The sequence below is a fragment of the Protopterus annectens genome, chromosome 8.part0 (genome assembly GCF_019279795.1).
Source record: "Protopterus annectens isolate FY-2018-M chromosome 8.part0, PAN1.0, whole genome shotgun sequence".
In the NCBI taxonomy this organism is placed as follows: Eukaryota; Metazoa; Chordata; order Ceratodontiformes; family Protopteridae; genus Protopterus; species Protopterus annectens.
In genome coordinates, this window is record NC_056741.1 from 115,694,753 (window position 1) to 115,712,265 (window position 17,513).

Here is a 17,513-nt window from a genome sequence, read left to right on the forward strand (position 1 = left end):
TGGGAGTTTGGATGTATGTGAGTGTGTTTGTAAGTTGCAAATGTATGGGTTAGGGTAGGCAGGTGAAAGTATCAGGTGGTGGGTAGTGGGTAGAGTGTTGGATGTGTTGGTGTTTATATATGTGTGTGGTGTGTGTCTTGTGTGTGTGACCAGCCAATGTGTGTGTGTGTGTTAACAATGACATAATGTGTGTGTGTGTGTGTGTGTGTGTGTGTGTGTGTGTAATGCGTCTTGTGAGGACTATAGAATGTCTGGGTGTGAATTTGCTGTCTTTCCCTGTTTGTGTGAGTTAGTATATATAAGTAGGGGGGTGGGGGTGCACAGCCCCCCACATGGGAGGTGCATAGGGGGTTGCTCCCTTGCTTATATGTAGTTTAGGCTTACTGATGTGTGTTATTGTGTTTGTGTGTTTTTTTGTTTGATTTGTTGTAGTGTGGTTAGGATGGTGTATTTGTTGTGTGGTGTATGGTGTGTTAATGTTCGTTATTTTTTTGCTTCACGGTTTTGGGGTTTTGGGATTTTGAGCATTTGCTTTTATGGTCTCAGGATACAAAAATTCGAGATTTCAGTATTTTGAGATTATAAAGGGGAACTATACACACACACACATATAGATATGTGTGTGTATATATATATATATATATATATATATATGTGTGTGTGTGTGTGTGTGTGTGTGTGTGTGTGTGTGTGTGTGTGTGTGTGTGTATGCATATACATCTCACTACAAATATACATTTATATATATGTACAAAACTTGACTAAATTTAACAAAGCTTTCCCTTACTGTTGAATGACTGTGCTGAATGATATGTTTGGAAAAACTTCAGACCTATTGACAGTTCAGATGGCTTAGTGGTAAATTGCTGTGGTTATGGTGTGCAAGTTCCTAGCTTCAAGACATGCAAAGGCTGGTTATTTTGTTACTGGGAAGAACAAGGGCTGTTGGATACAGTGTGTTGAAGGCCCTTTTAAGCAGTTGTAAGCATGTTTGTACTATGGTAAACAATGCTAACTTCCAGTTAACTATAATGACAGACAGTTAACATTAAAAGTGCTTAATCTGTGTAGGCATTGCTTAGCACTGCACAAACAGACTTAGTCCCGCTTACAATTGCTTACTCCCACTTACCCCAGTGCTAATTTCCTTAAAAGAAAAGAAAAAAAGAGGTGATAGGAAAGGGGTGAAAATGGGGCACAAAGAGGGAAAAACAATATGAAAGATAGCTAGGGATGTGCAAAATGGGTGTAGGGAAGGTCCATAGCTGTCCATTTCTTCTACAGCAACAACCGTGCAGATATATTGAATTTGGAGTTATATTTAGACACTCAACCCCCTGAGAGAAGGGTGAGGTCAACAATAACGTGTTGTGAAGCCAATTAGACCAGATTACATCTGTCAATGGACAGCTATGTATGGGGGTGGAAATTTATTTTGGGGAAGAGATTACCCTTTTTTTTAAGGTGAGATTGGGAAGTTGGGAAGGATAGTAAGTATGTTTGGTGAGGTAGGTTGGGTAGAAAGACAGACAAGACAGCATACAGGGGCAGTATATGACATGTGCGGAGTAAACTTCTTGGACAGAGAGGGGTGTTTGGTAATCGGAAGCCCATGAGCCCACATTAGGATACAGTGGGACTGAGGGTCCCACCCATGCCCAATCATTACTGAACCTTCAAGGACTTGAGTGTGGCTGTGCTGGGGGCTAAGCAGGAGGGGCAGGCTGACCCTCTAAATGCACCACATTGCCTTCAAGCTGGCATACCAGATCTCCCAATTCTCTGTGGAGCTCACTATGCACCAGACCCCAGACCTGGATTTGGGTGACGGGATCCTGTATGCGCCCATGCCTGGGGAGGAAGAGCCCCATCCCCTGAGGTGGTTCCACCCAAAGTTACTGCAGGACCAGTAGATGAGGAGGTCCCGGGGTGGGTCCCAGACTTGCTGGGGCCTGGTGCCATGGCCAGATGAGGTGGGAGAGGCAGATCCACTGTGATTGGCTATTCCTAGATGTGCTATGGTGTTGCAGTTTTAGAACATATGTTGGTTAGTAATGGTAAACACATTCCAGGATTAATTATAACAGCATACATGAGTATTCTCATTAACCCAAAACAACAGATTTGGAACATTTGTATAGCAAACAGAACACATACATATATGGAACCATAGTGGGGATTACACCGGCATGCAGGTTACATTGATAACAACAGGCTACCAATGATAGAATTTGAACAGGGAACATTAATTGGAATACCTTTCAACATTTGTAGAACAATAGGACACATGTACCAATGGTAGGTTTGGTGGAAAACATACCCATTCATTTATGTCTTTAGATTATTGGTGAAGATAAGGTTGGGGAGAGAGAGAGAGATGTCAATTAACAAATGCAGATTCTTGTAGTGGTCACAGCTTTAATGATCATTGCTCTAATTATTACTCTACAGGTATTATTACAATAACCTATGGCCTTCGGTTGGGCAGTAGTATGTATGTATGAAAACAGTGTATAATTACAACCTTCTTATAGCTACTTTATACCTTCTCTTACCTGGAAGATCTGTGGAGGGAATTTTTGTTAACACTACCTGATTGTTTCTACCCATATTCACATAGTCAGGGTTACATATGTGTACTCATACTGTGTGTGTGTGTATGTGTGTGTGTGTGTGTGTGTGTGTGTGTGTGTGTGTGTGTGTGTGTGTGTGTGTGTGTGTGTGTGTGTGTGCGTACTACTGCCATACTCTGCCTTGATTTCTATTGGTCACCCTGGTTGTTGGCAGCAGGGACCAGTAGCTGTAACAGCATGACACTTTTGAGCATTTTTTGGGGGTGATCACTCGGTGTATGTACTTATTTTGCTGTCATTTGCAGCCTTGGGGTTGGACAGTGGGTGTTGGACACAGTATAACTACAACCTTTTTATAGCTATTTTATACCTTTTCTTACCTGGAAGATCTGTGGAAGAAATTAATATTAACAATACCTGACTGTTTATAGACATATTCACAAAATCCTAGTTGAAATTACGCATACAGCTTACTGCCACTTCCAGGATTTGAACCGTGGCTGCGTCTGCTGAAAATACAACATGTCTGTGCTTCCTCAGAACAAACTATTGAGAAACTGCTGTTTCTTTGTTAAATGTTTTCTGTTTTATTCTCTCTTGGTTGTACAATCTGACCTTGTAATTACAGCATTTTTGTACATACATTCCTATACATACCTTTTGACAAAGCAGAGTGTGGAAAACAGTGGTTAACACATTACAATCCAGATATCAGATCTTAGTGCATGAAGCATTTCATGTCAGTTCATTTCATGTCTTACAGAGGCACTAACTTTATCAGATGAGACATTGTTTAATGCTTTCAGAGCTATAGTTGCTGGGCATAACCTGTACACATTTCAATTCATACAATACCAGAGGAACCACAGCCAGTCCAGGGATTTGAGTTTTACTGACAGGCAGTTACAGTTTTATTTATATATAACCTATATGAGATGATTATTGTAATATTGTCTGGTTTATTCAGTACAAGCCATACCCATTTTTAATACTGCCAGGTGACTTTCTACTCCTTTGTAGTTATTTGGTATGAATACTACAAGCTAGATTGTTACTCACCAGCCTCGCAATGCAGCCTTTGCAACCTGCTTGCATGGGCTTCCTGGTTCACAGCCCACTCATCCAGAGCTGTAAAGAAGATAGAGAAACATTTTAATATCTAGGTTATTGCTTGGCTGAGGTGTTCTCCTGGCCCCTGTGTTTCTCATCCTATCTTGCTGTCTTGTTTTGTAGCTGCTCTCAGCTCTCCAGCCTGCCTACCCTCCACCAGGAGTTAAGAATCCACCTGGCAACTAAGGATCTATCCCAACTTACCAGCTGTATCATCACCCTATATGTGTCTCCTGTGCTCTTCCAAGAAAGGAAAGAAGAAAGTATGTATTTTTCTCATACTGACTTTAAAGCCGATTTGTAGGATGCTTATTCCTTGTTGTTTGTAATTATAAGCTTCTCAGCCTAGTCAGCCAGCAGCCATATGCCCCCTGTATCCTGTAGTCAAAGTATAGCCCCTGTCTTCCTTTACCACTACCTCCCCTAGCTGAACAGATCATCTTTTTAGCCCTAGATCAGCCTTCTCCAGAAATTACTACTGCTGTAATACATTTGACTGTCCACTAGGTGGCACCATTTTCCAGTCCCTATCTTTTGTCTATCCCACTATCCCAGAAAATAATTATTCTACTGTCTGCTGTCTATATCTTCCTACTATTGTCCTTTCATACACCTCCTGTTTTGCTGTAATTACCCACTATCCTCCTTTGAATTCTTCCACTCTACTTCTTATTCATTCTACACCTACCTCAAATTAACTTACCTCTAACATTTAGCATTCCAATGATTGTTCACCTTGACTGTTTCACTCACTTGTCTCTACCCTCTCCATTCGTCCTGCGTGCTCACTCTGCTCTCCTACCCTGCTCCCAATTACCACCCACCTCCAGTGCTCCTACATTTACTCCTGTAAACCACACCCCATCACATCTGCTGCAGTCTAGCAGCCCACCTTATTAGCACTCCCAACCCTTCTTGTCACATTACCTCACCTGTTCATATTACCTTCCCTTCCTTCCCTCCTTGTTACATCTTCTCAACTGTTGATACTACCTAACGCCCTTTTTCTTCCACTTCTTAAACTAAGATAATAGCTATATTACCCATCCCAAGTCAAATAAAACTATTACTCTTTGCCTCACTCATACCTCCTCTAACTATTGCCTATCTGCTAGCCTCCTATGAACAACCATTATACCCCAACCTTCTTTTCCCCTCCAAATTCACTTCCACACCACTACTAGCTATCTCCCAAAACTACATCAACATCACATCCAGACCCTGCTACTTACAAGTCAAATATCATAGACTGGCCCACATCAAGTATATCAATCTAAATATTAGGAAATCGCTTTACTATTATTGTAAGTTTCACAGCCCTATAAATATAATATAACTCCACTCCCTGCTAGATGGGGACATTCATCCTAACCCCTTCCCAAACAATATACTTGCCACTGAACAAAGCAACTATAACATCGCTAGTACCCAAGCCCCCACTAGACCTTCTAACTCACTCTATATAGCACATCTCAACATATGTAGCATTAACAACAAAATTGCCCACCTCCATGCCCTCTTAGATGTTCACCTATTTGACATCTTATGTTTATCTGAAACATGGCTAAAACCTACAATTAATGACAATTAAGTCACCCCACCTGGTTACAATATCCTAAGATTAGACCATACAACCAAAAGGGGGGGGGGTACAATCCTTTATAAAGCAGAGGTACACGTTACTACTGCAAACCTTAAACCACCTTTGTGCAATAATGCTAAAATCCTCATTTCTAAATTTCAGGTCAACACATGTAAATCCATACACATCCTTTGCATCTACCTTCCTCCTGGAAATGACATTAATACCCTTGAAAATATTCTTAACTGGCTTTCTATTAATCTTCCACAAGAAATTATAGTCCTTGAAGACTTTAATATCGACTGGAAGTCCTGTAGTACTGTACACCCTACCACCCATATTAACCTATATGGCTTCTCACAAACTATTACCTCCCCAACCAGGATTAATAAACCCAATAACAAAGGAAGCACCTTAGATTGTATTCTTACTAATTCTCTTCTTCAAACATACAAAGTAGAACCCTCCCTGGTGATGTAAGTGACCACTCACTAACTTATATTAAAAGACACAAAGCCAATGTAATTTACCCAAATACCTTTAGGACAATGTTGTGTCTTTTCAGCTTTTCCCGGTTAGGGGTCGCCATGATGATTGGCAGTAGATTTTTACATGCCGAGTTGCCGGCACTGATGCACAACCTTCAACGAAGATATGCCCATTCACGCATGTCTCCACACAGAAGGTGCTCTAGCTGAGGATCGAACAGGACAACGTCTTATTGTGAGGCAACTTTAGGACAATACAGACCAAAATACTTTTTAACCCGGAACTATTCCAAACAGAACTTAAACGGTGTAACTGGTCACCACTAAAATCTGTCCCACTAGATGAAGCAGTGGAATACTTTAATTCCACATTCTTAGCCATCCTTGACCATCATGCCCCGTCATGCTCTATTAGAAATAAGGCTAAACCTGCCCCATGGCTCTCAATAGCTACTAGGCAAAAAATCCTTCTCAGAAACAACTCCTGGGCAAAATGGTGCACTACTAAGAATTCTACAGATCACCAAAACTTTAGACAACTTAGAAATATTGCAAAAAGACTATCCTCCTAGATAAAAAAAAAACTTTTACTTCCAACTACAGCAAACTTACCAAACGTATCCACAAAAGTTTTGGACTAGCATTAACAAACTACTACACCCAGGTCAATCCATCACACCTAACCCACAAGGCTCTAACCTTGAGAATCCAACACAAACTGCCAATACCTTCAATTCTTTTTTCACAGATGCCATCCAAACTATTGCTAGTCAACTATCTCCAGGTACCTCAAATTTGCCAACTTCTACTACTAGCCCACTTCCATCATTTCAGTTTCAATCTGTTTCTACTTCCTTCATTTGATCTCTTCTCCAAAAACTAAAACCTACCACCCCCTCTGCTGACCAACTACCAGCAGAATACCTGCAAAAAGGAGCCAAGGCCATAGCCTATCCAATTTCTATACTGATAAACAGAACCATAAGTGAAGGAACTATCCCAACTATCTGGAAAATCGCTCACATTATCCCCCTACATAAAGGTGGGAACTCTAATGACTTTTCACACTATCGTCCTATAGCTTTACTCTCTCCACTGGCAAAAATAATGGAAAAATGCATCCATAAGCTACTACTGAACCATCTTATCCAAAATAACTTACTTGCCAACTGTCAACATAGACCATTCCACAGTACTACCACTGCCCTGCCATCCTTTACAGACTGCATTAACAAAACACGTAGCAACAATATTCTTTAGTCTGCAGTCTTTATAGATTTATTTAAAGCTTTCAATATGGTTAATCACCAGCTCCTTTTAAATATGCTGAAATCCCTTTCACTTGAACCTCTAGCCATACATTGGTTCAGATTTTACTTAGACAATAGACAGAAGGCTGTACTATGGGATAACAATCTATCTACACACCTCCCCATTTCCCTTGGTATTCCTCAGGGCTCCATATTAGGCCCACTCCTATTTTCCATTTTTATTAATGGTCTTCACTCAGCAATTCCTCAAGCCACCTGTATTCAATACGCAGATGACTCCACTATAATTTGTTCAGCCACTTCTCCTTCTGAATTGCAGTCCCTTACCCAAAAAGCATTTAACACAGTAGAACAATGGTTTTTAAACTGCTGCCTCCTCCTGAACCCCCAAAAAACTAAACTTTTACTTTTCACTCCAACCTGAAAGTCAACCCCAGCATATTTCACACTCATATATAATAATGGCACTCTCATATCTCCTGACCCAACCACCAAACTCTTAGGAATAACAATAGATAGCAACCTTAACTTTGATACTCATATAAACAGCACAATAAAAACAGTCAACAAGAAATTGGGGTCCCTCTATAGAATCAAACCCTTTCTTACACCATTAGCCAGGACCGCTATAGCCAGAACTCACTTAATCTCTACTCTACTCTATGCTTCACCTATATACACTAATCTTTCAAAAAACAACCTCAACAAACTGGCAATTTCCTATAATAATATTGCTAGATTTGCCACTGGCTCTCCTTTTAAAACTCATAATTGTCTTAATCTAAAACAACTAGGATGGCTAGAGTTTCAAAATCAGCTTCTATTTCACCAGCTTGCTATTGCCCATAAGACCCTGTATAACCCACCAATACTCCAATACTCTCTACTCTCATTACCCTTTACAACAATCGTACAAATTTATGCTCCTCAAATAAACTACTTATTAGTACTAGCAGATCCAACAACTTAGCAGGAGACTCTCTGTTCTCTAATACTGTTAGAAAGCACTGGAACCTACTTCCCACTGAACTCCTATCACTGTCTTCAATAACACTTTTAAACAGAAACTAAAACTATTTCTTAGTACACATTGGTTATGCCCTTGTACTAACCGTGACTAACTCTCTTTCTTTATACTTATGAATACTCTTCACCTTATATTCTACTTACTAACTACTGACTTATCCTTAATGAACCATATAGACATTGACATTGCTTTTTAAATCTATGTATATATGTATATAGTAACAACATTTTGTAGATTACCTTTAATGTTTGTGTTACGCTCACTATGAGTATAGTACTTTTATTAACAACAGCTGTGTTAAGCTTGTACTGTTGCAACATTCTTTATTATATTGTGTGTGTGTGTGTGTGTGTGTGTGTGTGTGTGTGTGTGTGTGTGTGTGTGTGTTGGAGCATTTCTCTCTGGGCCTCTACTGAAAATGGACAGGTATCCAGTTAGACTAGCCCGGTCAAAAATGTAAAATAAATAAAAATAAAAATTAATTTATGCATACATATCCATCACATACACAGGCTGGACTTTGGTAAACAATTATTGATATGAATACTTACACATACCTGGGATATCACCCCTCTGCCATGCTTCTTGGACCCACTGGTCCAAGAGCTCCTTCTTCCTCTGCTTCAAGTCAGCATAGTGGTGCTGGACCTGTTCAACAGTCCGAGGGATGCCAGTGGCACTGGTGAGATCAAGGGCGAGACTTTCCAAAACCTCTGCTTTGTATTGAGAGCCCTACAGCAGTCTCACATCATGGTTTTTAGCAAGGAGTCATACCATGATCTTGACTCCTGTATGCCCCAGCACTGCGCCCAAAAGCGCATATCCTCTCCAACACCAGCCATACTGCCTACAGTGGGGAGCTACAACCAGTTATGAGCTGTATTCCTGCCTGTGAGGTTTAAATATGGCCTATTTCCTGCACTTTTCTGTGACTGGATGATTTTGAATATGCCGATCTAAGCTACACTATGAGGAAATCTGCTTAGCCAAGGTTGACAGTGCTTAAAGGGCCAGGTTCAGCACAGCTTACCAATGGGCAAATCTGCTTAGCTGGGCTACTCATTGCTTACCATTCATATTAAAGTAATGCTTACACCTGGTAAGCATAGCTGTGCAATGCTTAGCATTGCTTAGGATTTATTTTATAGACTATCAGTTGTAGATTAATTCATTATTCCTGACATATTATAATTTTGTTTACCTTCCCTGACATCCTCTATGTGCTTTCATTACATTTATTCTTGTGTGACTATACTGTATGGGGCGCTTGTGTTTATACGGGAGTTTCACAACTTTATTACACTGACACCTCACATCTGGACCTACTTCACTACTCTGGTTAACAAATATATTTTATTTACTACCTAATTATTAAAAAAATTATATACTGCTTTCACAGGTAACATGTGAATTGGCTTCAGTGGGGATCGAACCATGAATGCGTACTTGCAAAGTGAACACTAACCACATCACTACTTCCACATTACAACTGTTTGATGTATATTCCTATTTAGCTCATTGTGATGTGTAAGCTAGGCTGAGCAGAGCTGTGCGATGTGCACACTCACTCAGCTACACTTAAACTTTATGCTGAAAAAAAATTAAACAGATGTGTTTTTTGAATGTAGGGGTATGCACATTGCTTTCTGCAACATTATCTGTGGGGGCTGTGCTTTTCAAATGGTGATGACATGACAGGCTTTGCATTTGAGAGGTATGATCCACGTACAGAAACAGTGTCAGTCATACCTCTCAACTGTACAGCTTTTCACGGAATATCCAGATTTTTGCCTTATATTTTTGGTCCATTTTTCAGACAATTGTGGCTTTCTGGTAGATTAGTGACAAAGCATTAAACACTGCAGTTAGGAAATAATGATGGACATTTGAGTTTTACAGTTCATACCATTTGGAAAATTCATGCTAATGTGAAGCCTATCATTCTATTGACTTTATAAGTTTGTGAGAGCAATATTTCATGTATCCTTTATTTTTTATGGCTTTGTCCAGATTTCTTCTGAGGTTGAGAGGTAATGGTGTCTGCAGACACTCTTGCTTATTTTACTTTGCCGTACAGCAATTATGGAGTACAAGGGGCATGTGTATTGTGAGAGCACTGCTCTCAGACTCACCCCCTGTGCTCATGCACAGAACTGTGTCCGTATTAGAGCACGGCAGAGCGCCTTCATGAGTATGTATGGCGCACTGCCATGCTGCACAGGAATGGTCCCTTTCATGCAAGAATAAGCTATTCTTGCACGGAAGTTTGCTGAATCCCAGGGGTTATCTTTCAGTTTCAGTGCAGCAAGAGACAATGTCTGTGCAGAGAAGTTTTCTGTATTGTCTTGGAAGTGTTTTATTGATTTATGGCTTCCAGGATCTGGAAAGATCTGAAGAAAAGCCCTTCTCTATGCATTTTCACAGGTGGATTCTAAATACTGCTAGCTATCAGTAGTGGGGATTTTACCTGGAATAGAGTCAGATGACAAGGAATGATGTCATTCTGCAAGCTATCCCAGCAGTAATATTTGAGATATTAATTTAAGAACTCTCAGAGAGAATGAGCATTCTGTATTCTGTCTTAGACTTGACAAGATCTATTCACCACACATTTGCTTTGCTGCTCTAACGAGGTAAGTGTATTAGGGTATAGTAATTCTCTTAGATATAGTGAGGAATATAGCAAAGCTTAATTTAGATGTTTTTCTTTATTCATTTGAGGGTGTCTTGTAATGTTGTTTTAAATATTTCCTGTGATTTTGAAATCTGATGTTACTGTATACATATATATATATATATATATATATATATATATATATATATATATACATATATACATACATACACACACACACACACACATATATATATATATATATATATATATATATATATATATATATATATACATACATATATATATGCGTGTGTGTGTGTGTGTGTGTGTGTGTGTGTGTAGTAGTGATTTGTTCTTTGATTATTTATTATTAAATATGTTTAAACTTTTCATTGTGGCTGATCTGTCTAGAGATATTTAAGTTGGCATGGGCATGTGGCCTCTGGTCAAATTGCTGTGATCCTATGATTATATAAAAAGAAAAAGATTTACATGGAAGCCAACATGGGCAAGGACATGTCTGAGACAATGAATTAAAGAAAAGTTAGAGTTAGTTTAGATTTTGATTTCCATTTTCCAGTAATTACTTTTTTGGCAGCAAGTAGTATTAAACTTTTGGTCCATAGGATAATAGGAGATTGCTAGGCTAATGGCTCAAGAGCCCCTGCAAGCTTAGACACTTTTACCAGAATTTTACTGAATTTCACCCTAATTTTGATACCTAAGGGCCAGAAGATGGCTTAGGTTTATGCCTTTGAGTATTTTACAAACTGTGCATGCCTATAAGGGACATGGGCACCACCCCAGCATTGAATTTATTTCCCCATCCATTGATCCAAACTGTGTTTGAAGAGGGTTGGAGAAGAGCTCTGCTTTATGTGAACAGGAAGCTTGTTCCAGAGAAGGTAATCTCCGTGACACATATCTTGTCTCTCCAGCATGTTTTGTATATGTCACAGCCCAAGTTTAGATCCTTAGATCAGGTGGTCCTTATGCAGTTTGTCTTGCAAATGTGTAATAGTACCATATATAGGCAATTCAGATCCTGTTCCCAAGGTCTAAAAGAAAAGCAATTTTCTTAGTTACAGACATTTGCTCCTCCAACATTTCTGACAGAGTATTCTGAAGGGAATTCTTAAACTCTGTCACCTTATTGCATTCTCAAATAACATGTCCTCATATGCCCCTCTCTTTGCCATCACACCTTCACATTTGCTGTCTAACTGAGGACAAATTCTGCTTCAGGTATAGAAATACCTGTTCAAATACTTACAAGCAACAATCCCAAAACTTCTGGACTTTGCTGCATACTTAAATGCCAAACTGATGTCCTCCTTTTTTCTTTGGTTCATAGGTTCGTAGATAAATACTTGGCCATCAGTCTGCAGACAAGTTCAAGCTTAGACAAAAAAATACATTTTACATTTCCCTGTAGCCTAAAGGAGGGGAAAAATAAGATAGACAGGGAGAGAATTTGAGGCTGCCCATCCAATTACCTAGGTTCACCTTGAAGGTGGCAAGGGTGCTACTCTGCATGACATAGTGGAAGTTTCAAAGGTTTGGGATACAGTGGAGGATGAATCAGTCATGCCAAAGTGACTTATTTAGCTGCAAACTTCTTTTAACCAAGTATTTGATATACCATTAATTTTGTAAAGGAATAAGATATCAAATAGGGTTAGATCTTTCATGGCATGCAAGGCTAAACATAGATTTCCACAGATGTCTGTAAGAGACTTAGTATAAAGAAATAGCTGCCAATCTCTTCTAATAATTAAGATTTATGAAGCCACTGATCTTGTTAGTTATGAATCTCTGAGGTCTCTTAAGTTGTGTGATATGTTTAGATAAATACGTGCCAAAAGATGGATTATATTCAGTAATGCATCTGATAACATGAATAATGGGGAACTAAAACTTCTTTGGATCCAGAGGGGATGCCTTTAGAAATTAAAAAGGCCAGATACAAGGCTTTCCAAACTGCACTGGAGTGGAAACACAGTTGTCAAATGACTGGCCTACCGAGCAGTCTGTGACCCTTCCTTAATGGAAATGCTGCACAACTGCAAATAAAATGGGACAAGAGTCACTTGCTCCAGGGATCTCATCTTAGCTTGTCACATTAACAGAACATGCTGGATAGACAGATATATATATATATATATATAGATATATATATATGTGTATGTATATATATATATATATATATATATATATATATATATATATATATATATATATATATATATCTCCCAGAGACTGCTGCCCCTCTGGAATAAGGTCCCAGTTCACATGAAGCAGAGCTCTTCAATGACCCTATTCAAGTGCAACCTTGACAATTGGATGGGAGATTACAAATTCACACTGGGGGGTGACACCTATGTCCATCTTGAACAGGGGTAGTCAGTGTTGATTGTAGACTTGCTATATGAATAATGATCATCTAATCAAAGTCAGTTAGGGAACACAGGTATAACATGGCTAGGCTTGTAAAGACGCTAGGGCCATTGGCTTAGTAACCTTCTATGAACCTATGAACCTATAAAGGATAAGAAATTATCAACAAGAGTACCCAGATCACTTGCAACAGTGTCTGACCCAGAGACTCCCCAGACTGACCCAGAGACTCCCCAGACTCTGGAATAGACTGCCCATACATGTCAAGCAGAGCACCTCTTTGGCCTTCTTCAAAAAGAACCTTGATGATTGGATGGGATAAAGGAAATTCAACCCAGGGATCATGTCAGTCACCCTGCTAGACAGGGGTCCAGGAAAGTAAATAGTGTGGGAAGAAATAGCCAGAGAATTGTTATGGCTAGGCTTGTATAGGCCCTAGGGCTGATAGCCTAGTACCAGCCTATGAACCTATGATTGCACGAGTGCATCTCCTATATGGTAAGTGAAACTGTTTTGTTTAACAAAATGAACTATGCTATATATACTTTTTTTACATTTTATTTGTGACTGTTGTCCTTGCACCAATTGTTAACATGGTCTAAGTCATGTTGGAGCAAATGTGAGTCAGCTGAAGATTGAATAATGACTCCCAATTTAGAGTCATCTGCAAACTTAGTTAACAATCGGCCATAAGGGCTGGCCTGGAAGCCAGAAAAGTATATACCAAATGGGACAAAGCTCAAAAGTGAGCACTGTGGTACACCATTGGTAACTATTTCACTTTCAGAAGTGGCACTTGCAACTTTAACCACATGGGTTCTGTCAGACAACCAGTTAGTTATCCAAAGAACACTATAAGGATTTATATTCAGCATTACAAGTCTTTCAATACTGCTTACATGGGAATAGTATCAAAGGCTATGGCCAGGTCTAGATATGCTGTATGCATTGCATAACAACCATACACTGCTTCAATTACTATTTCAAAGAAATTAATGAGATTAAACAGGCAAGACCTAACTTTGATGAAGTCAAATTGATGAGGGCTCAGAACTGAGAGATTTTCAGTGTTCAGATTAATAAAGTCTGAGATAATACCTTTACATATGAGGCTAGTGGGTCTGATAGATTTGTAGTTGTCAGGGTGCATGGTTGGGCCACCCTTGTGTAATGGCATTACAATATATGTTTTCCAGGCTTCAGGAATATAACCAGTGGAGAGGCTTAGATTAATGATCTTAAGTAGGGGCTCAGAAAGGCCATATTTATCACTGATAACCAGGCAACATGGTATGCTGTCAGGGCCCATGGAGGAAGTATGCTTAGTTTTTGAACGGACTGAGAGAACTTGCTCCATAGTTATTAAAGGAACTGGCTGAGAGTGTGGAAACTGTGGAATACCTATAACTGAGGGTGACATAATATTTCCATTAAATTTCTAAACTGGAGATAATAGTTATTTCTTGTTGGTCAGAGACTGACTTTCCAGTCACTCTTCCCAATCTTTTCTAACCTCCTCTGACCAGTTCTTATAGTTATCATGCATATTTTATGGGAAACAAAAGAACAAGAGTTCAGATCATTAGAAAAAGGAAGAAGCAAATGAATTAGAAATGGGTGGAATTGGTCAGGAATAATTTTCAGGAAGATGAGTAAGGTTTAAGGGAAGACAAGAATTGAGCAATTTGTGTAGTGGGGAGTGAATAATTGTTAAAAAGAAATAATTAAGGAAAGGTGAAAGACGCTCAAATTTAGACATTTACAGTCAGCTACATTTGAATGCTTGCACCAGCTGAGGTAGGAGGAGATGGTTGCTCATTGATATTGCCCCTACAGTTCTGAGCTGTATGGGTTGTTTGGTATAATGTGCACTCAGGAAATGCTGTGGAAGATGTGGAGCTGTGATGTCTTAACAATATGAGAATAGACTTGCACACACAGGCCACAAATTATCATTGTCATCATCATCATCATCATCAACATTATCATCATCATCCTCATCAACATTATCATCATCATCATCATCATCATCATTATCATCATCATCATCCTTATCAAAATTATCACCATCATCATCAACTACCTTTCTTCACCATTTTATAGATGGGGTTGCATGTCAAGTCAACAAATCATCATCATCAACCACCTTTGTTTCCCATTTTCTAAATGGGGTTGGCATGTCAGCTGTCACCATCTCTCTCAATTCAGTGCCACCCTCCTACATTCTTTGACATTCATGCCTAACTGCTGCCGGTTTTCTGTCACACAATCCATCCAGCTCTTTGCTACATGCCATCATTTCCTCTTGCCTTCTTCCTGTCTGTCCCAAATCTTGTTCAGCAGATTATCTTCTGCTTTCCTGTGTATATTCTTAAAACACAGTAATCTGCTCTCTTTGACCTTTTCTGCAGTTGAAGCGACTTGGGCTTCTGTTCTGATGTCCTTATTTCTTCATGTGTCCCACACCATGCATATACCCATTACCTCTAGCTTCCTCAACTGCACTGCCTTCATTGTCTTTTTTCAGTGCTATACCATAGTACTGGTCACACCACCTTTTTTTACACCTTACTTTTTAGCATCGTTGGCATTCTTCCTACCTTACTACCAATGCCACCCTATGCCAGTTGTCTTCAGCCCCTCTAATTCTAGCAATTACCTCCTTATTCTCAGACTTCCTTTTTCCTCATTGACCCCTCCAAGATACTTGAAGCTGTTAACCTGTTCCACAACTTTCCCTTCTGTCTCAACTCTTATCTTCTGATTCCCCCATTTGCTGTATTAGCTGTAGTCAGTTTCATCCTGTGTGCCTTCGGCTTTATTGTAGCACCCCTATCATCTGCTGAAGTTTTTGTTCAGAGTCTGTTTGTAATGCTTCATTGTCTGCTTAAAGCGACTTTGTTGATCTGTCTCCTCTGACCTCCTTGCTAAAGTAGTCCATCACCAGTATGAACAACACTGAACTTAGAACTGAACCCTGGTATACACCCACTTCCACTGGGAATTCTGTTAGTCTGAATACTGTTTGGGCTTGTGTCATTGGGCCCTTTATATAGCCTTTACTAATTTTAAGTGTCTCTGGGGCTTTGAATCCTTGCACAACTTTTCGAATCATCTTTCTTGAAACCTTGTCATATGCTTTCTCCAAGTCTAGGAATGCTAAATTGGACTCTTTCCTCTTCTCTAGCTACTTCTCCCCTTTCCTCTCACTGTAAATATCAGGTCAGTAGTTCTGCATCCTGATCTTTATCCAAACTGCTCATTTCTCATCTTACTTTCTACTGATCTGCATATTCATGTATCAATCACTCTGTCCAGAACTTTCATGCAGGGCAGCTGGAGTTTGGGGTCTATATTATAGCATCGAAGTATCAAAACTTTGAATGCTATAATATCGACCCGTTTTTGTCGAAAACTCAAAATAGCGAAGCCATGGATGTTTGAAATCTTATGTAGGGTAAGATTTTGGTTGTTCTTTACATGGCTTCGCTATTTACTTTACTGTGGTGGGAAGGTTATGGACCGGGTTAAGGTAAGTATGGGAATGGAGGTTACTGACTTGGTTAAGGTAAGTGTGGGAATGGATCGGGGTAAGGTGAGTGCGTGATAGTTAGGGACATTAGGGTTAGGAAGCAGGTCAGGTGAGTGTGCAATAGTTAGGGACTTTAAGGTTAGGTAGTGGGTAAGGTGAGTGGATAGGTAGTAGTGTAGGGTTAGAATTATGGTTTTGTTAAGTGTATGTGTGTGGTTTATTTATTTTGGTGTGCTTGTGTTGTGTGTATGTGTTTCGGAACAGCAATTTTTTTCCCTGGGTAAAAATTTGCTGTTCTGTATGTTCGATATTTTGTGGTTTAGATATTTTAGGTACGATGAAATAGCGATCACTATATAAATCGTACAATAGGGGAATATAAACACGGAATTTGATACCTCTGTACTGTCCATAGTTGTGTGTGTCCCCTTTATTCTTGAACAGTGGCACTAGTATGGTTATTCTCCAGCCATCTGGGATACTATTTTCTCTCCATATTGCTAACATTACCTACAGGAGCTATTTCTTCCCTGTCTCACCAGGCATTTTTATCATTTCTGATGTAACCTCATCTGAGCCTGCTGCTTTCTCTGACCTTATTTTCCTTAGGGCTGTTCTTACTTCTTCTGTGGTGAACTCCTCTTCTTCTTTCTTTGTGGGCTGTGTTTGGGTAGTTCAGCTTTGTTTTTTTTTTTTTTTTTTTTTTTTTTTTAACTCTGATGTAGCAAGAATTTATTTTGTCTGCTTTGATGTCCTGCGGTGTGGTGAGTAGGCAACTGCTGACATCCCTTATGAAGTGCGTCTGATTACTATATTCTTTATCTTTCTGTCTTTTCATCGCAACATGATTGAGTTTCTTTGTGTGTTATTTGCTGGGGCACATTGCAGAAGCTGGTAGATTGTTCATGATGCATTG

The 17,513-nt window shown here is 39.5% G+C and overlaps 1 protein-coding gene across 1 annotated transcript in view; it reads right to left on the bottom strand.

The window, feature by feature from the left end:
• Positions 1–17,513, bottom strand: part of LOC122808154 (CD209 antigen-like protein C) — a 1,908,152-nt gene that overhangs the window by 835,383 nt on the left and 1,055,256 nt on the right. The window lies entirely within an intron of this gene.